The 25,298-nt window shown below is 44.5% G+C and overlaps 1 protein-coding gene across 1 annotated transcript in view; it reads right to left on the bottom strand.

Annotated features, from left to right (window-relative positions):
- slc2a15a (solute carrier family 2 member 15a) overlaps window positions 1–25,298 on the bottom strand; it is a 56,288-nt gene that overhangs the window by 26,151 nt on the left and 4,839 nt on the right. The gene's annotated exons all lie outside the window — the stretch shown is intronic.

The following is a 25,298-nucleotide window of genomic DNA, read 5'->3' on the forward strand; positions in this document are numbered from 1 at the left end:
GGACTGACTCAGTACTGTTCAAAAGTTTAGAATCTCCTGCCACAAAAGCTTGTTTGTGTCCAGTCAGAGAGAACTACTCTATATGTCTGAATGTTCTTTTATGCTTTTACAATGGTTCAACCAGACTGACAACTGAAAGAGACAAAGATCACAGTTGAATAAGAATTAAGAAATAAATAGGAACAACTTCCTATTTCAGTGTGCCAGTGCTAGCAAGCATATAACAAGCTGGAATTAACAGGCAATGTGTTGATTTAGAAAAGCTCTTCTTCAAACTTCACAATATAAATAGAAAGTTAGCCGACTACTAACCACTGAGTAGAATGAAGCGAAGAATTTGAAATAGTTGATACTGTTTTTATTTCTTTAATATATAGTTATAGATTCGTATAACAGTGGATTCCACATATTACTTTATAATAACTACACTATGAAGCATTAGTTAAGCATTAGTAAACACCAGTGGTGTATAGTAACGAAGTAGAAATACTTCGTTACTGTACTTAAGTAGTTTTTTTGGGTATCTGTACTTTACTTTACTACTTATATTTCTGTTGACTTTTACTTTTACTTCACTACATTTTGCCAAGAAAACTGATACTTTTACTCCGATACATTTCCCCTGAAACCTTCGTTACTCGCTACAAAATCAAATCTATCTTCAGAAAAAAATAAATCACGAGAGCAGCGTCGGGGACTGTGTTGGAACACAGACTGCAAGCAAGCAGGTTTGCTGAATCAGTGGTCCTAGCAGCAAGTTAAATCATTGGTTCGTCACGTTAATGCACAATTGAAAACAAGTGCTCTCAAAGCCGCGGTGTTTTGATTCCCTGAGGAAGGAGTGAGCTGAGGAAGTGTTGACAGTTGTGCAGCACTAGTTGGCTAACGTTAGCTATAGCTAACCACCACACCATAGGATTGACGGGAGCCGAGAGAGCGCAGCGTTAGCATTAGTGTTAGCATTAGCGTTAGCATTAGGGAAATCCTTCGCAGCTGTGCGCAAGCTGTCTGTGACGCTGAACACACCTCTACCTGCCTCAGCGGTCTGTGAAAGGCTATTTAGCATCGCAGGACTAGTCTTCAGCCCAAGAAGAGCGAGACTGAATTCTCGCAATTTTGAAAACCAACTTCTTTTGAAGATGAACAGGACATGTTTCAGTTTCAAGTAATGACTGGGTTGTTCCTTTCGGTGCTGCTTTAGCATTGATCATGTTTTGATATTTGAGTCATGTTGTGGATGATCAGATGGAGTTATGATGGTAGCAGTCGCCCAATTGCAGATTCAGCTTGAGCAAAACCTTTGCCTATTGTGTTCAAATCAGGCCCATAGGAGTTTACAAGGCAGGTGTCCTTTCTCTAAACACTGACCTGATGCATCAAGTGGATATGTTTTGCTGAACATAATATTATGCATTGGTCCTCTACATCCTCTAGTCTAATGAGCATACTTATAAACGCACTGTTACAACTCCTTCATAGTGTCATATTGCTTTTCGGAGAATTATGATGTTAAGTTCATAGTAGATGCAAAAGTATACTTATGTACAATATATTATGTTGAACATTGTTGCTCCTGGATGGATCACAGCCAACCCAATTATGTTCAACACAGCTCCATGTCCTTGGTCATGGTGCCACAGCACTTAAAAGAATAAACTTCATAATTCTCAAAATTCTGACCCTTTGCTTTTTTATTAACAGCATTTACTTGTACTTTTACTTTCAATGAACAGGTTATGATGTTCATTTAATGTTCAGGTTGTGATGTACATTTAATATCAGAAAATTACTTTTGATACTTAAGTACTTTTGTACTTAAGTACAATAAATATCAGATACTTTAAGACTTTTACTCAAGTAGTATTCTAATAGGTGACTTTTTACTTTTACTGGAGTAGTTTTCCAGTAAGGTATCTTTACTTTTACTCAAGTATAGCTTTTGAGTACTTTATACACCACTGGTAAACACTTAATTTATCATTTATAAAGCATTGTTCCTACATTAACACGAGTCTATTATGCGTTTAGTGATTGTGTTTTCATACTTAATAAATGTTGGATTCCCCATTTGTAAATGAAGTATTGTATATTATAAACCAATAATCAAGGAGTTGTAGATGATTAATAACAGTTTTTAAAGTGTAAGTAAATGATTAAGAAGATGTACATTATTCATGCATTTATATAAATATAATGATTTAGAGATGCACTAATGGTTAGGGACTATGTTAATGTGCTTTAAACCTGTATTACTCCTGCAATTCATGATTAATTCAGTTAGTTACTAGTCATTAGTTAAGTATTTTGTGTGACCTCAGTGATAAAGAACATATCAATATTTATTGAGAATTATGACTCAATACTTTCTTTATCCCCGCGGGGCTGGGATCCCACCTCAGCCAGCACGCTGGCCCTCACTTTCTTTGCGCCACAGGGTTTGGTTCACCCTCTGACTCGTGCGCGTATTAGACTCTTTTGTCCGTGTTTCAAGCTGGGTCAGGTGGGTTGCCGACATCACCGCAGACCCCTGACGCCTTTTACGTGAGCCAATCCCTGCCCTGGCAATGCAACGCGGTTGGGGCGTACTGTGACTGACCTGATGCATCAAGTGGATATGTTTTGCTGAACATAATATTATGCATTGGTCCTCTACATCCTCTAGTCTAATGAGCATACTTATAAACGCACTGTTACAACTCCTTCATAGTGTCATATTGCTTTTCGGAGAATTATGATGATAAGTTCATAGTAGATGCAAAAGTATACTCATGTACAATATATTATGTTGAACATTGTTGCTCCTGGATGGATCACAGCCAACCCAATTATGTTCAACACAGCTCCATGTCCTTGGTCATGGTGGCCACTGCACTTAAAAGAATAAACTTCATAATTCTCAAAATTCTGACCCTTTGCTTTTTTATTAACAGCATGTCAGGATCCAGGATTCCCCTGTCTGTTGTGGTGTGCCATGTGCTCTGTTTGTCCTCTGCCTTCAGACACCTCCCAGGGCCGCACCCTTAATCGTGCACGGCTGAGGACACTCAAGCTGATCACCTCCTGCAGCCTGACACACCAGACTCAGGGCCCCTTAATGAGTAGCCTGCCACTATATAAACTCTGGTCCTGCAGTCTGGGAGTGTGAGGTCGTACCGTCTTCAACCCGCTGAAACCCTGTGGATTACACTCCACGGCTCTGCCCTCCTTGTGTTTGTGGATGCGCTCCGCCGCTCTGCTCTCGTTGTGGTCTACGGATTACACTCTGTCGACTCCAGTATCGAGCCACGGGACTTCACGCCGTCAACTCACCAGCCCTCCAGTGTCGAGCCACGGGACTCACACCATCGATCTGTCAACTCTCCAGTGTCGAGCCACGGGACATCACACTGTCGATCTGCCACTCGGGTGTCGGACCACGGGCTCCACACCTGCACCCACCTGTCTATAAATAAAACCTGTTTAACATTCACTTCTGTCTCCTGTGGTCTTGCGTTTGGGTCCTATCTGTGAACTCCCGTGACAGAACGACCTGACCATAATGGACCCAGCAACCACAGGAGCAGCTACGCTGGCCGGACATAGCACGCAGCTGGAGGCACCCCAGCAGATGCTCATGGAGATGCGTCAAGCCCTGCAATCCATGGAAGCTGAGGTCTCTGGGGTTGGCCGCATCTTGCAGGGACTGGTTCGGACAGGCCAGCTTCAGCCGGCTCCAGCACCGGACCCATCACCTGCACTCCCCTCTCCTGTCCTCGCTCCGCCGGTCTGGGAATCCCCCGTGCCGGCTCCGAGTCCCTATGATGGAACACTGGGGAGGTGTCAAGGCTTCCTGGTGCTATGCCAACGGGTGTTTGACCGACAGCCCCTGACTTTCGCCTCAGACAGGTCCAAGGTGTCTTACGTGGTCTGCTTACTGCGGGGAAGGGCTTTGGACTGGGCCATGTACACAGTGAGCAGCAACCAGCCTAATACTGTGGGGTATGTGGACTTTGTGACTGCTCTGATGAGAGTTTTTGACCCTCTGGGGAACTCTGAGTATATGGTCAAGCGCCTTCTCAGCCGGAGACTGAGCCATGCAAGGGTAGCGGAACACTCAGTGGCCCGGTCGACTCCGGCTCCCCGTAGTCAGACTGCATTGCAGCGCAGCTCCAGTTCCTGCCGCCGCAGCTCCAGTTCCTGCCGCCGCAGGGCCAGCGCCAGTTCCTGCCGCCGCAGCTCCAGTTCCTGCCGCCGCAGCTCCAGTTCCTGCCGCCGCAGGGCCAGCTCCAGTTCCTGCCGCCGCAGCTCCAGTTCCTGCCGCCGCAGGGCCAGCTCCAGCTCCTGCCGCCGCAGCGCCAGTTCCTGCCGCCGCAGCTCCAGTTCCTGCCGCCGCAGTCCCAGTTCCCGCCGCAGCGCCAGCTCCAGTTCCTGCCGCGGCCGCCTCTACGCCAGTTCCTGCCGCCGCAGCGCCAGCTCTAGTTCCTGCCGCTGCCACCTCTACGCCGCAGCCCGCTTCAGTTCCTGCCGCCTCAGCGCCGCAGCCCGCTCCAGTTCCTGCCGCCTCTGCGCCGCAGTCCGCTCCAGTTCCTGTCGCCGCCTCCGTGCCGCAGCCTCTCCCACACACGGCCGCCGTCCCAGAGGCGCAACGACCTCCAGTTGCCGTCTCTGAGCGGCAGCGACCTCCAGTGCCCGCTGCCGTCTCTGAGCAGCAGCGACCTCCAGTGCCCGCTGCCGTCTCTGAGCAGCAGCGGCCTCCAGTGCCCGCTGCCGTCGCGGAGCAGCAGAGACCTCCAGTACCTGCCACTACGGCACCAGCATCCTATTCTCCAGAGCCCTTCCGCCCGCCCGGCCGCCCGCCGGAGCACCCGGGGCCGGAGCCCTTCCGCCCGCCCGGCCGTCCGCCGGAGCACCCGTGGCCGGAGCCCTTCTGCCCTCCCGGCCGTCCGCCGGAGCACCCGTGTCCGGAGCCCTTCTGCCCTCCCGGCCGGCCGCCGGAGCACCGGGGGCCGACTCTCTTCGGCGGCCCCGTGGCGGGTCAGATCCTGTCACCCCTCCTCCGGACCCCCGCCGCCCACCCTAGTCGGCCTTATAGCTGTGGGGACATCCCTCCTCCGGACCCCCTCCACCCGCCCTGTGTTGGGTCTTGTGTTACGTCTGGAATCCGTGCCTTAAGGGGGGGGTACTGTCAGGATCCAGGATTCCCCTGTCTGTTGTGGTGTGCCATGTGCTCTGTTTGTCCTCTGCCTTCAGACACCTCCCAGGGCCGCACCCTTAATCGTGCACGGCTGAGGACACTCAAGCTGATCACCTCCTGCAGCCTGACACACCAGACTCAGGGCCCCTTAATGAGTAGCCTGCCACTATATAAACTCTGGTCCTGCAGTCTGGGAGTGTGAGGTCGTACCGTCTTCAACCCGCTGAAACCCTGTGGATTACACTCCACGGCTCTGCCCTCCTTGTGTTTGTGGATGCGCTCCGCCGCTCTGCTCTCGTTGTGGTCTACGGATTACACTCTGTCGACTCCAGTATCGAGCCACGGGACTTCACGCCGTCAACTCACCAGCCCTCCAGTGTCGAGCCACGGGACTCACACCATCGATCTGTCAACTCTCCAGTGTCGAGCCACGGGACATCACACTGTCGATCTGCCACTCGGGTGTCGGACCACGGGCTCCACACCTGCACCCACCTGTCTATAAATAAAACCTGTTTAACATTCACTTCTGTCTCCTGTGGTCTTGCGTTTGGGTCCTATCTGTGAACTCCCGTGACACAGCATTTACTTGTACTTTTACTTTCAATGAACAGGTTATGATGTTCATTTAATGTTCAGGTTGTGATGTACATTTAATATCAGAAAATTACTTTTGATACTTAAGTACTTTTGTACTTAAGTACAATGGTCAACGGTGTGTTTACAGGTCTCTGTAAAAAGTCCGTCAGAAAGCTGCAGCTGATTCAGAACGCTGCAGCTCGAGTCCTCACTAAGACCAGGAGGGTGGACCACATCACTCCAGTTCTGAGGTCTTTGCACTGGCTTCCTGTCCAACAAAGAATTGACTTTAAAATCCTGCTGTTGGTTTACAAAGCACTGAATGGTTTAGCGCCAAAATACATCTCTGATCTGCTGCTACCTTATGAACCATCCCGACCCCTCAGGTCGTCTGGGACCGGTCTACTTTCTGTTCCCAGAGTCAGAACTAAACATGGAGAAGCAGCGTTCAGTTTTTCTGCTCCACATATCTGGAACAAAGTCCCAGAAAGCTGCAGGTCTGCTGAGACCCTCAGCTCATTTAAATCAAGATTGAAGACTTTTCTGTTTGCTGCTGCCTTTAATTGAACCACATTCAATTCATATATTAATCAATTTCCTGCATTTCTGCATTTTACTACTGCATTTTATTTCTTGTACTGTTTTTTAATGTTTTAATGAATGTTCTTAATTGTTTTTAAATCTCCTTTTCTTTTGCCTTATGTTTTGATGCTTTTAATGGTTTTATGTGAAGCACTTTGAATTACCTTGTTGTTGAAATGTGCTATACAAATAAACTTGCCTTGCCTTGCCTTGCCTTGCCTTACAATAAATATCAGATACTTTAAGACTTTTACTCAAGTAGTATTCTAATAGGTGACTTTTTACTTTTACTGGAGTAGTTTTCCAGTAAGGTATCTTTACTTTTACTCAAGTATAGCTTTTGAGTACTTTATACACCACTGATAGTTATGTACATTAACTGCGCCACGTGTGTTTGACAGCATTAGTTACTAACGTTAGTTACTTGGCAGATAAGGATATCAGACAAAATGTACTCAACTAATAAATGCTGTGTTATTTCAGATTAAACTACCATACTTGTTTTATTTACAGATGTCCAGCTTGAAAATATGTCAGATCTCCTGAAACCGGCTCATCTCAAGCTGCAGGAACAAATTATCCTCATTTACAGATCAATAGCTTGACCAAACCGGTTTGACATCATCTGCTGATCTACGGACCGGTATCTGTGATCCCAAACCACCAGTCTGATTCCAAGACAATTACTGTCGTTTGCATAGTAACAGCTTCATTTGAATTCGTATTGTCCAGGCCTGAATGTACCATGACTGCAATTACGCATAGGAGCGTTGCCAACAAAATGCAGGCATTCCGGAAAGAACATTCAGACTTAGTTTTGCTTCTAAAACACTAGTTACTAGTTACTTGGCAGATTAAGGATATCAGACAACATATACTCAACTAATAAATTGTGTTATTTCAGATTAAACTACCAGCAGTATATAAAGTCATTAAAGTGATGAACACATGCTTTTTTGTACTTTTACTTAAGTCAGACTTTTTTTTTTTTTTTTTTTTTTTTTAAGATTTTATTTGTACAGGGACAGTTCACATTAATCGACAGCACACATTAATAAAAACATGACTGTAAATGTGACAGTGTTAGCTAAAAAAGCTCATTTTCAACCGTTGTCCCTGGGCACGGTGTTAGAAGCCGCTAAAAACATTTAAACATTTAAAAACTGTTTAAAAAGACAACAACACAAAAACAAGCAAACAGAGCTGTGCAATACAATCCTGCAGACACAGGATCAAACATGACACACAAGCAGGCAGGCAGGCAGACAGGCAGACAGGCAGACAGACAGACAGACAGGCAGGCAGGCTACATACGGACATGGCAGGCATGAGACTGTTAGTGCTGACACACCTGGTTGTTAATGAGCCAGGCTTTGAGGTTGTGTGTGAAGAACCTGTATGTGGTGCTCTGTCTTATGTGTGATGGGAGAGTGTTCCAGGTGACGGAAGCTGTGACAGAGTATGATAGCTGGCTAAACTTGCTTCTCCTGCCTGGGACCACTAGGTCCCCGCGAGCTGTTGCTCTGGTTAGTCTGCTATTGGTCTTTTGTGTTATGAAAGTGCTCAACGGGGGAGGTGCAAGGCCATTAAGAATTTTAAAGGTTAAGCAGCTGTTATGGAATTTGACAAGACTATCCCAACACAGAAGATGGTATTTGGGCAAGATGTTGCAAATGTGGTAGTGTCTGGGCTTGATGTCAAGTACCTTGATAGCCTGCTTATAGACGGACTGTAGGGGCTTCAGGGTTGTGTTGTGAGTGTGTGACCAGGTGGTTAGACAGTAAGTGATATGAGGGAGGATCATTGCATGAAAGTACAGTTTAGCAGCTTCAGTTGTGAGGTTGTTGCGTATGTATCTGAAATTATGTAGACTAAACTTGACCTTTGCCATTACATGCTTCACTTGTTTTTTGTATGTGAGTGTGGAGTCAAGAATGATCCCCAGATATTTGTAGTTAGGGACCACCTGAAGCTGTTCACCAGATATGTACACAGGATGCTCTGTTGTAATAGTATTCACCCTCTTTGAGAAAAACATGCAGACTGTTTTTTTCACATTGAGATGTAAGCAAGAGTCTGACAGCCACTTAGTGACATGGACCATTTCTTCAGTGAGTTTGTCTGCTGCCTGTTTGATGTTGGGTGCATGTACAAAAATGACTGTGTCGTCAGCGTACATCTGTATATCCACCCGTGCACATACTGATGGCAGATCATTAATGTGCATGCTGAAAAGAAGAGGACCTAGCACAGAGCCCTGTGGAACACCGACACTGTAATTGAGGATGGGGGATGAAACACCGTTGATCTGTACACACTGCATTCTATTGTCCAGGTAGGATTTGAACCAGCATAGTGTGTCAGGAGAAAAATTAAATTTGGCCAATTTTGTAATTAATATGGAATGATTTACTGTATCGAAGGCTTTCTTTAGGTCTAGAAACACTGCTCCCACCACTCCCCCTTTATCTAGCTTGGCTTTAACCTGTTCTGTAAAGAAGCAGTTGGCTGTTGCAGTAGAATGCTGGGCTCTGAAGCCAAACTGCATGGGGTGGAGTCTGAAGGGACTGCTATTGAGGTGAGCAATTACTTGTTGTGCTACACACCTCTCGGCTACCTTAGAGAAAGCGGGGAGAATGCTTATTGGCCTGTAGTTATTTACATGGGTTCTATCACCTGCCTTAAAGATGGGTGTAATTATAGCTGGCTTCCAGACCCTAGGGAAAGCATTCTGTTCAAAAGACAGATTAACTAATTTAGTGATGGGATATAACAGTGACTCCTTCATATTCTTAAGAAACATGGTGTCTAGTCCGAATACATCTAAGGCTTTAGAGTTTCTAAGTGAATCTATCACCTTCAGCACATCAGTTTCAGAAATGGGTCTTAGGCTGAAGACTGGTTGAATAAAGTCTGTGGAGGGGAGAATGGTGGGCCCATTGTTTGCATTCTGTGTGAGAGACTTAACGGTATCTACAAAGTAAGAATTAAAGGCGGTGGCGATCTCCTCCTGGTCACGTGTTAAGTTGCCATTTAAGTTAACCTGGATTTGATCTTCTGAGTTGTCACCAGTTTTCCCTGCCAGCAGCTTAATATTTTTCCAAATTATTTTAGGGTTGCCCTTTACTTCACTTAATATTTGGATAAAAAAGTTAGCTTTTGTCTTCCTGATTTCTTTTGTGACCTTGTTTCTAAGCATAACAAATCTGTGTCTATCAACAGTTAGTTTGGAACTGAGGGCTGATTTAAGTGCCCTATCCCGTTCTTTCATGATCTTCCAGATGTCACCCTTTATCCATGGCAGAGATGTTTTTTGCCCATGTTTTGGTTTTGAGACCTTCTGGAATCTACCTTTTATGGACTGGATGGTGGAGATCATACTTTGAGTAAGTAAGATTTGAATGCAGGACTTTTACTTCGACTATTTACACCATGTGGTGGTATTAATACATATTTTACTGAAGTACAAGATGTGTAGACTTTCTCCATCACTGTTAAAATAATGTTTATTACATTATACAAGAAGTGCAAGAAGATATTAATTTAATGACGTTCTAATTCTCATCTGTTTGCATCTCAGTGATGGATGAAGATGAAGCGCTGGAGAGAGGGATGCTGAGTATCTCTCCTTCAAAGCCACATGTGCAGAGCTGAGAGTAAACATTTGATGTCTTTCATTTCTACCACCTGAAGATTTAAAATCAGTTACAGTTCAGCCGGTTTGCTGAACGGTTAATCGTGTATTCTATTCAGTGTATATGATATGTTTTTTGTTTATGTTTAACAGCTGTTTCTGCATCATCAAACAGCCAGACAACAGGCTCCGGGAACAGAAAAAGGTTTTTCACCAAAAACGTCCTTATCCCACATGAAGCATGACTTGAACCGTTCTGTCTCATGTAGTCAATATGTTTTTTAATACTTGTTTTATTGACAGATGTCCAGCTTGAAAATATGTCAGATCTCCTGAAACCGGCTCATCTCAAGCTGCAGGAACAAATGATCCTCATTTACAGATCAATAGCTTGACCAAACCGGTTTGACATCATCTGCTGATCTACGGACCGGTATCTGTGATCCCAAACCACCAGTCTGATTCCAAGACAATTATTTTCGTTTGCATAGCAACCGCTTCATTTGAATTCGTATTGTCCAGGCCTGAATGTACCATGATTGCAATTACGCATAGCTTCAGCAACACATTGTCCTCGTTCACTGATCAATAGCTTTACCAATGGGTTTCCAATCTACTCATACTAGTGACCTGCTGATACGTGACGTAAAGGGGGCGTGGTTCCAGCTATAAAATACGTCTCAAATTGTCACACAGCACAGATGAGCCCAGACAGCTGTTTGACCAACATCTCCACGAAATCAACTTTACTTGGTAAGCTTCTTCTCTTTTAGATATTAACTGCCTTCTCTGTTAGATATTAACACCAACTTACAGCAGGAGAATTCGCCTCACTTACAGTTAAAATAAAGACTGTATACATCAATTATTATTCTCCGTTTTGACATTTAACTGGATGGATTATAAATAATTTCATGGTTTTTTATTTGAGTGAACTCTCATTTCACTAAAATAAAGGCTGCATTACGCTCACTGGATTATAGTCCTGTTATCTGTTCGTTTGTGCAGCAGTTCTGATTCTGATATTGAATAAACCTTTTCTTGTGTGTTTCACAGCAATGGCATTTTCATCCCCATCAAAATTCCAGACAACAGATGACCCGGAAATCAAATCACTCATACAGGCCTGTCAACTTCTTACCGTAAGTTCAACTGTTCTTACTTAGAACATGATTATTAAAGATACCTTCTATCACATTGTTGTCATTTACTTACATTTTGCCGTGTTTGCTCTATTTCCTTACAGTATAGCTGTGGAGATACTTCAGTCACCAGACATAAACTGTACAGTACATGCCTGCAGACATGTAGTGATGTCACTACGCACATGGTCAATCGGGGAAAAGAACGATCAAAAGAACAATCTAAACATGACAGACAAGTGAAATACCTGCACAGAGAGCTGGAAAAGTCAACCCAGGAATGCAGAAAACTGAAATATCAACTGGATGAGCAGAACAGAGCGGCTTTAATAGCCGCTGATGAAGAGGACTTTCTAGATGGTAATTATCGTACCTGCTATTCACGATTGTCATTCCATAATTACAAACTTCTCTTATATACACTTGATACTAATCCTACACGCAGTAAACATATTTGACACTGTTTACTTATGCTTGTCAGAGACCCATCATGAAGAGATGGCGGCTTTGATAGACGCTGTTTCAGCACAGGCCACACCTACACCGGAAGCAGAGACTCCACCTACACCTGAGACTCCACCTACACCTGAGACTCCACCTACACCTGAATCACAGACTCCACCTACAGCTGAAGCAGAAATGGCACCTACAGCTGTCTAACAATCTGCAAACATGCACACACACACACTTTTATACTTTTTTAAACATTTTCCCTTTTTTTGACAATAAAGAGCTTTCCAACCTTGACTCACTTGCTGATGTGCCACTTTCATATTGTATTTGGTCTTGTCTTGTACAATTAGGAAACAAATCGTCAAGGGGCAAACTTTCTGTATCTGTGTACTTCACACAGCAGCCAACTACTGCCACAATATGTATGCATAATAGAGAACCTAAACATTTGAGAGATTACAATTTCTAAAAAGCTTGACGTTTCAGTGAACAACGTGGTGTGAAGTCATTTTACAGTATATAGCTTTGGCGCCACATGATGGCGCCAAAGCTATTATTCGTTTCAAACAAATAATAGCTTTGGCGCACAGGGTTCCGGTCAGAGAACACGCAGACATCTGTTTGATCCATACGTTTCTGTATTCAGTATTATGGTTTGTTGACAGATTTACAGATCATGCATGAGTTGAACAATAGATCACCGATGAATGACCGAAGAATGACAGAGTTTCTGATAATAAACAGAAAACAAATTATAGAACTGAAATACTAGCAATAGTAAACTCTTAAAGCAAACACACAGAATACAGGCTTGCTAGCCAGGTTAGCCACTTAGCTCAACTTTGGGCTATTATCTCGACAGCTAATTACATGACAAACACTGACAGTAAATGCACTCAAAACATTAAGTACAACAACAAAACGAAACAGTTACGCCACATATCTTCAGTTACACTTCTAGCACTTTGCAAACACAATCTGGTGCTTTAATAACAGTTATATTATATTCACATTATACCAGCAACACCTTGCCTTATAACCAGTGGTGTATAGTAATGAAGTAGAAATACTTCGTTACTGTACTTAAGTAGTTTTTTTGGGTATCTGTACTTTACTTTACTACTTATATTTCTGTTGACTTTTACTTTTACTTCACTACATTTTGCAAAGAAAACTGATACTTTTACTCCGATACATTTCCCCTGAAACCTTCGTTACTCGCTACAAAATCAAATCTATCTTTAGAAACAAAATGAATCATGAGAGCAGCGTCGGGGACTGTGTTGGAACACAGACTGCAAGCAAGCAGGTTTGCTGAATCAGTGGTCCTAGCAGCAAGTTAAATCATTGGTTCGTCACGTTAATGCACAATTGAAAACAAGTGCTCTCAAAGCCGCGGTGTTTTGATTCCCTGAGGAAGGAGTGAGCTGAGGAAGTGTTGACAGTTGTGCAGCACTAGTTGGCTAACGTTAGCTATAGCTAACCACCACACCATGGGATTGACGGGAGCCGAGAGAGCGCAGCGTTAGCATTAGTGTTAGCATTAGCGTTAGCATTAGGGAAATCCTTCGCAGCTGTGTGCAAGCTGTCTATAACGCTGAACACACCTCTACCTGCCTCAGCGGCCTGTGAAAGGCTATTTAGCATCGCAGGACTAGTCTTCAGCCCAAGAAGAGCGAGACTGAATTCTCACAATTTTGAAAACTTCTTTTGAAGATGAACAGGACATGTTTCAGTTTCAAGTAATGACTGGGTTGTTCCTTTCGGTGCTGCTTTAGCATTGATCATGTTTTGATATTTGAGTCATGTTGTGGATGATCAGATGGAGTTATGATGGTAGCAGTCGCCCAATTGCAGAATCATCTTGAGCAAAACCTTTGCCTATTGTGTTCAAATCAGGCCCACAGGAGTTTACAAGGCAGGTGTCCTTTCTCTAAACACTGACCTGATGCATCAAGTGGATATGTTTTGCTGAACATAATATTATGCATTGGTCCTCTACATCCTCTAGTCTAATGAGCATACTTATAAACGCACTGTTACAACTCCTTCATAGTGTCATATTGCTTTTCGGAGAATTATGATGTTAAGTTCATAGTAGATGCAAAAGTATACTTATGTACAATATATTATGTTGAACATTGTTGCTCCTGGATGGATCACAGCCAACCCAATTATGTTCAACACAGCTCCATGTCCTTGGTCATGGTGCCACAGCACTTAAAAGAATAAACTTCATAATTCTCAAAATTCTGACCCTTTGCTTTTTTATTAACAGCATTTACTTGTACTTTTACTTTCAATGAACAGGTTATGATGTTCATTTAATGTTCAGGTTGTGATGTACATTTAATATCAGAAAATTACTTTTGATACTTAAGTACTTTTGTACTTAAGTACAATAAATATCAGATACTTTAAGACTTTTACTCAAGTAGTATTCTAATAGGTGACTTTTTACTTTTACTGGAGTAGTTTTCCAGTAAGGTATCTTTACTTTTACTCAAGTATAGCTTTTGAGTACTTTATACACCACTGGTAAACACTTAATTCATCATTTATAAAGCATTGTTCCTACATTAACACGAGTCTATTATGCGTTTAGTGATTGTGTTTTCATACTTAATAAATGTTGGATTCCCCATTTGTAAATGAAGTATTGTATATTATAAACCAATAATCAAGGAGTTGTAGATGATTAATAACAGTTTTTAAAGTGTAAGTAAATGATTAAGAAGATGTACATTATTCATGCATTTATATAAATATAATGATTTAGAGATGCACTAATGGTTAGGGACTATGTTAATGTGCTTTAAACCTGTATTACTCCTGCAATTCATGATTAATTCAGTTAGTTACTAGTCATTAGTTAAGTATTTTGTGTGACCTCAGTGATAAAGAACATATCAATATTTATTGAGAATTATGACTCAATACTTTCTTTATCCCCGCGGGGCTGGGATCCCACCTCAGCCAGCACGCTGGCCCTCACTTTCTTTGCGCCACAGGGTTTGGTTCACCCTCTGACTCGTGCGCGTATTAGACTCTTTTGTCCGTGTTTCAAGCTGGGTCAGGTGGGTTGCCGACATCACCGCAGACCCCTGACGCCTTTTACGTGAGCCAATCCCTGCCCTGGCAATGCAACGCGGTTGGGGCGTACTGTGGACAGTCGCGCCGGGAGCAGGGGGCCCTGTCCTTCCCTGCAAGGAGAGGGGGGGGGGGGGGGAGCGAGCACTTAGTCCAAGGCCCCGGGAAGCGGCGAGGTCCGGACCCCGGCGTGACGGGAGCTGTTACCGACATCACACCGTCCACGGGCTGAGCCTCGATTAGAAGGACCCCTGGCAAGCGGTCTTCCATATGCCACATTTCCCTAATCCACCCATCGGTCGGGGATTCGGCGCTGGGCTCTTCCCTCGCCACTACTGAGGGAATCCAGGTTAGGAACAATGAGGAGTAACTTTTCGTAGGATATCATGCGAACCGTTGTATAAGACTGACAGATGCATATGCAATTGAAGAATATGTGTATCTCTGCTTGCTCACCTACTACTGGTCAAATTAACTACAAAGTTAATCCTCATAGATGCACTATTAAAGAAGTGAGTCAATTCTATCTATTCGAGCCAAACAGAGGGCATTCCTTCCTGGTAAGACAGGAAACCATGTTTTATCATGTGGCCAAGATAGCCTTATTTCACGAGACCAGTACTAATACACACTCTTTATCTCTTTTTTTCAGTTGCACATTTTCAGCTTTAATCAAATCCCAAAGTCTTCTTTTGACCTCAGCCTCCTAATCAGTTTATCATGTGAAGGCACGAGTTCGTGGTCCAGCATCAATACCCCCAACTGCAGGAGGAAGACACGTGCAACTAGAAGCTCTTATGCATGTGACTTGCTCTCTGTTCAAAGCCTGATTTTAAAGACAAGGATGTCAAAAGGACTCTTTTGGTGAAGTATAACCCTTGTAAATGCTTAACCCTCCTGTTACCTTCAAATTTACTAACATCTTTTACTATTCAATTTGACCCCAGCAATTTCAACCTCCAGAAAATGATCATAATTCAAATTTTTCTCCAAGTTTATGTATGAGTAACGTTTTGCTTGTTTGTTGACTACCTAAATAGCGCATTAAATAAAAATTAAAAAAAGACACCCACCCCCTTAAACATCTGGGAATACCTGTTAAGCGACTATGGAGAAATATACAGATCAGAATAAAATCTCACCGATTGACATATCATTTAAAAGAGATAATTTGTTGGTGTTTTAATGGCTTTATATTATCTCTAAGTACATATTTTTGTTATCTGTAAAGTTTGGAATGAAAAACTATTTCTGTTATTAAGACTAGTAACATTCGTTCTGTTCGGGGTCAATTTGACCCCAGGAAAAACTAATTTCAAAAATTTTGAAGGATTTTTTTTTTTTTTAAAGATCATCATCATCAGAACATCAGTAAAGAACACAACACTTCTGTGTATACAATGAACTATAAAAAAAAAAAAATATGTGTGTGCATCAGGGATTGTTCTATGCTACTAATGCGAATATGTATGTGCGAGATAGTAAAAAACAAAGTTACATGGTCAGTAAAATTAGTTTGACAGAATACGAACTGACAGAATATGAACAGTATGTTATTTTTCCTTCAGGCCACCAGAAGGTACATTCCAGCCTGTTGTTTGCACTACTGTACACATGATGTGCAGAGAGTGCATGCATGTTCCTTGCAGATTTATTTCACACAGGTGTTGCTGGTCTTGGAGTCATTTCTGTTGGGACAGACCTGGCACCTGCCACGTTTATTGCCTCCAGTTTGAACCACTAGAGGAGTTGGGGTGTATGTCTCTGTTTGGATGTCCTTCACAACGGTTGCAGCAGCTGTTGATGCTCTCGGAAGGCACAGTCTTCTCTCGATATGAGGTTTCACCAACGCGTAACCCAGTTGCTCCAGGAAAATCCTCCTTTGACTCAGTTTTCCGCTGTTCCAGTCCTTGTTCATTTCCCTCCATATTACAAAGGCATTGTAGACGCCCACATCAATGATGTTGAAGAAAATTACAAGGGGCCAACGGGCAGTCATGCGTCGGCAGCTGTATGTGGCTGTGACCTTGTCCAGGTTATCAATACCTCCCTTTGTCTCGTTGTAGTCCAAGACCATTTGTGGTTTTTTGTCTTCTCTGGTGCTCAGGACAGCATCTTTGTGCATGGTGCTCATCAGCAGGACATGTTACCCTTTCTTGGGGCTGTAGGAGACGACAGTGGCTTTGTCAGTAAAGGCACAAATTGAAGATGTTACCTTCCTGTTCGTCATCAAAAGCAGCTCAGTGGGAAGCTCCTGCTTGTTTTTTCTCACTGTCCCCAACATGGTAATCTTCCTTTTGAGAAGTTCTTCACCCAGGGCGTACGATGTGAAAAAATTATCACATGCAATGTTGTGACCATTCAGTCCTTCAGCCATGTCAAGTACCACCCTCATGCCCTGATTTTTTTTCAGGCGCTTCTCCAGGGGATTTACCAGTGTACACCTGCATATTCCAAGCATAGCTAGACTGTGCATCACATGCTGCCCATGTTTTGATTCCATATTTGGCCGGTTTGCTCGGAATGTATTGTCTGAAGGGACAGCGTCCACGAAATGCAACCAGACATTCATCCACAGTCACGTAGGGGCCTGGATTATAAAGAAAGGGTAATCGTTGAACCCACTTGTCCCATACATCCCGTATTGCTGCAAGTTTGTCACGCTCTCGTCGGCCCTGCCTTGTTTCTCTGTCATCAAAGCGTATTACACGTGAGAAAACATGGAAGGTGTTTAGAGACATGGTGGCTGGAAATATTGCCCTTCCAGTGTCAGCAGCCCAAAGGCTTGCTATTGCTTCGCCTTTTGACTTGTACACTCCTGCCAAAATGAGCAACCCAATGTAGGCTTGCAAGTCGGTCACATCCAAGTCTTTCCAACTCTTCCCATACACACGCCTGCCCTCTAAATTTGTCATCTCAAGTATATCCTTTTCAATTGATGGTGTTATGAAGAGCTCAAATGCTGATTTCATGTCATTGACATGGCTGACAGCGTATCTGGTGGGACCTGGAACCATTTTGATGACATTAGAAGCACTAAGTCTACCCTGTTGTTCAAGTGGGGAGACGGACCACAATAACTTTCCATTTTTGGAAGGTAGAGTGTTTGCTGGTGGTTGAGAGACAACAGGAGGGTCAACAATGAGTGTCTCATTCTCATCAGAGGAGGATGCCTCATAATCAGGGTCCTTCTCGACATCATCCTCTGTCTCTGAGACGTTCTCCTCTTCTGTCACTTTCATGGTCAAAGAGCTGTGACAACACCTCACTGACAGAATATCTTTCTTTAGAAGTAATTTTCAGTTGAGAGAGAGAGCAGAAAGAGAGACCACCCAAAGCACCAAGCTTTTATAGCATTCACAGGCTCTCACAGTAGCACCAGCTCCACCCCCCACCAAACCCAAATTCGTTCAAATGTGTTACTTTGTAGATTGATAATACACCGCAGGTGTATTACCCCAGGCTGTTTTACACAGCTAAAACAGCCTGGGGTCAAATTGACTCCAAAGAACACCGATGCGTACAGGACATTGAAAACATATCATCATGTTAATTTTATGTTTACCCAGTTGTCCCCGTTAAATTAGGAAAAGTCATTAAATATGAAGCAAAAAAATGTAAATTATTTATTTAGAGACGTTAGACATTGAATGGGGTCAAATTGACCCCAAAAGTAACAGGAGGGGTAGGCCTACCAATATTTAACTTGGGATAAAATATCATTATTAGCATTGCCAACTGTTTGGTATTAGCTGATATAATCATATATAGAACACATGCAAATAGACAAAAAACAAGCAAATTATGAAAACATCTTCACCAATAACAGAGCTGCAGATAGCGAAAAACAAACACAAAAATGCATTGCAAATAGAGAAAACACCACCAAATACAAAACCATGCTGCAAATTAAAAAAAAACAATTACAGAAACATGTTGCAAAAGAAACACAACGAAGTACAGAAACACAATGCAAAAAGAGAAAACACTATCAAATACAAAAAAACACTGCAAATAGAGAAAACATGAACAAATACAGATAGATGCTGACACATTTTAATGATTATGTCTGCGTTCCAATACCATTATATTTAGTGATTGAAATGAATTAATCATTGTTTAACTTTATTCGAATAGCAAGTGGTGCAGTACATATCATATCATATCATGTCTTAAGATAGTTAACCCTCTGGAACACTTCACTTTTATGTGTAAGTGAAAATGTACTATACTGATCATTATATTCTGTCTTTTTCCCTAAACAAAGAGAAGCCTGTGGAAGCGTGTAAATGAGACGAACAGACAGGAGTATGGAGTCTCTGAGATTTACTTCCAAACAAAATTAACCGGCATACAGGTACAGGTGCGTTCCTATGTACCCTCTCAGGCTCCGCCCATTACCACCCAACCAGTGTCCATTCTGAGGTGAGATGCCTCCATCTAGTGTTCACCACACAGGCCCCCCCATAACCTTCAGAATTGACAGTATGTGCAAACATTACATTATCCCCGTACAAACCCCCCAAACAACATTACACCCAGTATCAATAGTCTCTCTCAGGAGGTCTGACCCTGCGGCCATAACGGCTATATTTCACAGTCACAGGCAACTCGGCAGGGGCAGGGGTTGGGGCAGGAGGGCGTCCCCGTCGTCGACGGGGACCAGTAGGGGTCCCGACGGACGGGGGGCCTGGGACAGGTGCAGACTTAGGTGGCCGGCCGCGACGTGGGGCTTGAGCCAGTTCCACAGGCTCGTCTGGAACCACATGGGCAGGCTTAAGACGGTCGACCGAAATCAGCTTCTTTTTCCCCCCCCTGTCCACGACAAAACTCTTCGGGCCCGCCTCAAGGACACGGAAAGGCCCGTCGTAGGGAGCCTGCAGTGGAGAACAGTGAGCCTCATGACGGATAAACACATAGCTGGCAGCCATCAGGTCCTTTGGGATGTAGGACTGCGGAAGGCAGTGATGTGTAGGAACCGGGGCCAAAGCACTCGCTGCATCCCGAAGGTGGACTGGTGAGCTGCAATGGACCAAGGAGTAGAGGAACTCGGGAGGAACTCCCCAGGGACCCTCAGAGGTTGACCGAAAACCAGCTCTGCCGAAGAGGCCTGCAGGTCTTCTTTGGGGGCGGAACGCAGGCCCAACATCACCCATGGCAGACGGTCGATCCAATTGCTGTCTGTGAGAGTGGCCCGGAGAGCAGCCTTCATGGAGCGATGGAAACGTTCACCCATTCCGTTGGCCTTCGGGTTATATGCCGTGGTGGAGTTTCACACCCAGTCTCTCTGCCACTGCATTCCACAGCTCAGAGGTGAACTGAGAACCCCGGTCAGAAGTCAGGTCTAATGGGGTGCCAAAGCGGGTCACCCAAGCAGAGATGAACGCCCGAGCCACTTCTGCAGCCATTGTGGATGACAGAGGAACAACCTCCGGCCACCTGGTGGTCCTGTCCACCATAGTGAGGAGGTGAGTGAAACCCTGAGACGGGGGAAGTGGGCCCACCAGGTCCACGTGGACATGGTCAAACCGCCTCTCCGGAATGAGAAACGGCTCCAGGGGGGCCTTAGTGTGACGGTGTATCTTGGCCCGCTGACACGCCACACAGGAGGCTGCCCATTGCCTAATGTCCCTTCTTAGGCCTGGCCAGACGAACTTGGCCCCCACCAGCTTCACCGACGCCCTCACCCCCGGGTGTGAAAGGCCATGCATGGTGTCGAACACCCGTCGTCGCCAGTCAGTCGGAACCATGGGGCGAGGCCGGCCAGTGGAAACGTCGCAGAGGAGCATGGCGCCGCTGTCCTGAAACGCCACATCCTCCAGTCGCAGTCCCATCACAGCTGTCCTGAAAGCCTGAAGGTCCATGTCCGTGAGCTGGTCAGCGGCCATGGCTGCATAATCAATGCCCAGGTGCACAGGGCTGACATGTGCCCGGGAGAGGCAGTCCGCCACCTGGTTGTATTTACCAGCCACGTGTTGAATGTCCGTAGTGTACTCCGATATGGCGGAAAGTTGGCGCTGTTGACGCCCCGACCACGGCTCTGTGATCTTGGCCATGGCAAAAGTCAGGGGCTTGTGATCAACGAACACTGTGAACCCCCGGCCCTCCAGCAGGAACCTGAAATGACGTATGGCGAGGAAGAGGGCCAGGAGCTCCCTGTCAAACGTGCTAGACTTCCTCTCGTTGTCCCGCAACTTCTTGCTGAAAAAGGCCAGGGGCTGCCAGGCGCCAGCCACCCACTGCTCACACACCGCCCCGACTGCATAATCGGAGGCATCCGTTGTGAGAGCTATAGGAGCAGCCAGCGATGGGTGTGCCAGCATGGCAGCGTTAGCCAGAGCCACCTTGGAGTTCTCGAATGCCAGGACCCGCTCCGGGGACCAGTCCACGTCCTCGCTGTCTTTCTTCCCCTTTAACGCCTCGTACAAGGGACTCATCAGGTGAGCCGCATGGGGTAGAAAACGATTGTAAAAGTTAACCATTCCTAGATACTCCTGAAGAGGCTTAGCGGTGAGGGGCGGGGGAAAACAACAATAGCCTCCACCTTGGCGGGTAGAGGAACAGCCCCCTGGGGGGAGACACGATGTCCCAGGAAATCCATTGCCGGCAGGCCAAACCGACATTTGGCCGGGTTCACAATTAGTCCATGCTCGTTGAGCCGCTCGAATAATTGCTGGAGATGTCTCCGATGCTCCTCTGCCGATGTGCTGGCTACGAGGATGTCATCCAGATAAACGAACAAAAATGACATACCCCGCAGAACGGAATCCATAAGCCGCTGAAAAGTCTGTGCTGCCCCTTTAAGGCCAAATGGCATCCGCAGGAATTCAAACAGCCCAAACGGGGTGATAACGGCGGTCTTCGGAACATCGAGTGGGTGGACCGGCACCTGGTGGTAGCCACGCACCAAATCTATTTTAGAATAGATAGTGGCTCCCGCCAGGTGGACAGAAAAATCCTGGATGTGTGGAACCGGGTACCGGTCAGGCGTGGTAATATTATTTAAGCGCCGGAAATCACCACACGGGCGCCACTTACCGTCCGCCTTGGGGACCATGTGGAGAGGAGATGCCCAGGGACTATTAGAACGGCGCACAATGCCAAGCCGCTCCATTGTGGAGAACTCCTCCTTGGCTATTGCCAGTTTAACAGCGTCCAGGCGGCGTGCTCGTGCAAAAACTGGCGGCCCAACAGTTGTGATGTAGTGTTCCACACCATGCTTGGCGACAGCGGCAGAGAAGGCGGGGACAGTCAGGGCAGGGAAATCAGAGAGGAGACGCTGGTACGCATCCCCGGTGGCAAGCATATTGGCCAGGGCAGGCGGCCCTGGACCCCCCAGTGTGCACGGATATGTGTCAAAGGACACAGAGTCAATCAGCCGACGATTCGCAACGTCCACTAACAGTCTGTGGGCACAGAGAAAATCCGCGCCCAGTATAGGCACCGACACTGAAGCAATAATAAATTCCCACCCAAACTGATGTCCATTGAAACACACCTTGACATACCTGGTGCAAAATGTACGAATGGAAGTCCCATTAGCCGCATCCAGCGGTGGTCCATGTGCATTTCCCAAAGCGTCCACGGCCGATGCAGGTAGGATGCTCCTCTGTGCCCCCGAATCCACCAGCAGACGCTGACCAGAAGACGTGTCCTCAATAAACAGCAGCTCATTGATGACGCCAGCGCTCATAGCCGCTAACGAGCGCCGGCTCTGGCGTTTCCCTGGTTGGCATAACAACATGGTGGAATACAGCGCTTTGCTTTGGAGCCAAAACGGCGATGATAATAACACAGCCCGCTGTCCTCTCTTTGCGCCTGATCCCTGCGCTCGGACGACCGGCCCGACACAGCAGCAACAGTTTGCTCGGGGTCTGACACCGCAGCCACATATTGACGAGAGGCCAGCAGTATCCTGTCTGCCTCCTCTGCCAGCCCACGGTAATCCTTGGTGCGCACAAACGGCGAGGTGGCCAACGCCGTGCGCACCGGCGTCGGGAGCTGCCGTAGGAACAGTTGGACAAAAAGAAAGGCGGTGTCACCTGAACCGAGCAGTGCCAACATATTCTCCATTAGTTCAGTAGGTTTGCTGTCCCCCAATCCGTTGAGTGACAGCAGGCGACTGTGGAAGCGTGTAAATGAGACGACCACTGTGGAAGCGTGTAAATGAGACGAACAGACAGGAGTATGGAGTCTCTGAGATTTACTTCCAAACAAAATTAACCGGCATACAGGTACAGGTGCGTTCCTATGTACCCTCTCAGGCTCTGCCCATTACCACCCAACCAGTGTCCATTCTGAGGTGAGATGCCTCCATCTAGTGTTCACCACAAGCCACCACTTATCTTCAGTGACTGGGCCAGGAACCACATTCCTTAAAGTTCTGTATGTCATGCAGTCCCCATTCATCACAACAAGCATCCCCGTCCTACACACACACACACACACACACACACACTATCACCATCAACTACTCACACACCCTGTCTGTGTCCAGCAAACACATACAAGTACACTTTGTCAGACATACAGTAAACACACACACAACTAGAAAAAGCATTTCCTGCTGAAAATGCGTTGGAATGCTGAAAACTGAAATTAATCGCAAAAACATTGCTGAAAATAGATATCCAATTCAAAAACAAATTGCAAAAAGCTTAATAATTCAAAAATTTTAAAGATTACAAATATGAAAAGTCATATCACACCTCTCCTGAAAGAGCCGAACATTTTGATATTTGAACAGTTTCTGTGGCTTAAAAAATTCATCAGTGGTGATATTTGTAGCAGTATAAGTTGTAGTAGAAGTATTATTAGTAGAAGTATTAGTAGCATTAGAATAAGTACTAGTAGTAGTAGTGATATTTGTAGTAGTAGTATAAGTTGTAGTAGAAGTATTATTAGTAGTAGAAGTATTAGTAATTAGAAGAAGTAGTAGAAGACGTAGTATCAGTAGTCATAGTAATAGCTATAGTATTGGTCGTAGTATTTAATATGACAGTAGTAGTAATAGTAATGGCAGTAGAAGATGTAGCAGTAGTACTAGTAGCAGTCTTACTAATAGCTGTAGTAGTATTACTACTTTTAGTAGCATGAATAGCAGTAGTAGCAGTTGTCGTATAAGTAATAGTAGTAGTGGTAGTAATAATATTGATGGTAGCAGTAGTAGCAGTCGCAGTAATAGCAACAGCAAAAGTTAGAGTCGAAGTAGTAGTAATACTATATTAGCAGCAGCAGTAGTAGTTGTCGCAGTATTAGTAAGAGCATTCATTTTTTTAACAAAAAAGCCTAATTTTGAGCTTGTTTAAATACAGTTAATCCATGGGGCTTTTATTTTGAAAGGGTGGGGGGGGAGGAGACATAATCATAATGTCTGACACACAGAGGTTATTAAATGCCTGGCTTCATCACAAGCATTTCAATTAGAATTCACTCTTTGGGGCTTTTATTTTGAAATGGGGTGTGTGGGGGGGGGGGGGTCCTCTAAAAGTCTCTAAGACCTGAATGAGAGAGAGAGAGCAGTGCATGTGTGTTTATCAACATCACTAATTGGCTCAATCGCAAACACCTGTGTGCCTGAAGCCATTTCATGGAGATAAAACAGGGAAACACCTCTCAAACAAATCATCAAAACTCCCATAACCGTACCTCCTATTGCTCCGATATTAATAATTGAGGGGAAGGATGAGTTGAAGAACAGATCCTATAAAAATTGTGTCTGTCGTGTAAAAAATGTGGCTTAACTGGCGATCTAGAAATGGGGTACCGTGTTCTGTGGAAGATGTTTTTGAAGCAAAATTTAACATTGGTCTCTATGGAGCAGAAAGTTGGTTTTCCTCTCAATTAACGGCTTCCGTGTCAAATGTGGAAATCTGTGGGATTCCACAGTCATTTTTCTACGACAAGGACAATATTAGCTACTCCTACATCCAGAAATTATGCATGAAGAGTGAAGATTGTGGACACAGTGGCAAAATACAAATGTTTTTTTCACAAGAATCTCAAGCTGCTCTTCACTCTAGCGGTGACATCACGCACTCTAAGCTGCGCAATACACACCCATTATAAAGTCAGAAAAGGGCTGAAAAATCATAAAAGTTAAATTGCTCAAAAAGTTTAAAAGATATCAAAAAGCTGAATCATGTGGCAATAGTTAAGGGTTTTCTCAACATTGAAAAATCATAAAAGTTAAATTGCTGCAGTTATTTTGAAAAAAAGCTATGTCCCGAGTTTCCTGTTAACATACAGTAAGAGTTGGGGACTCCATTCTGAACTTTCCGTTTTTGAAAATACTCTCGGTCCAAATATTGAAAGTCATATCAAAATAACTATTTTACTATGAGTGGTACAACAACACACTTTTACTCAATTCAAACGTACAAATCTTGACATTGAATATTCATTACTAAATAAGAAACAATATTTGTTATATACCATGTATTTACTCTTAATACAGCGAGACAGTCATCTGGCATTTGTGGAGAATTTCAGTATTAAACGCATTATAAGTACGATTAAATAACCCCCCTATCGATGAGTAGAAGTATCACAATAATAATAATATGTTAGTCACAATATGTTTACAATATTCTTACTTATAGAAGATATTATGTGTTACAGTATATTAACTAATTGAATGTATTAA

The sequence above is a fragment of the Melanostigma gelatinosum genome (assembly GCF_949748355.1).
Source record: "Melanostigma gelatinosum genome assembly, chromosome: 12".
Lineage (NCBI taxonomy): Eukaryota > Metazoa > Chordata > Actinopteri > Perciformes > Zoarcidae > Melanostigma > Melanostigma gelatinosum.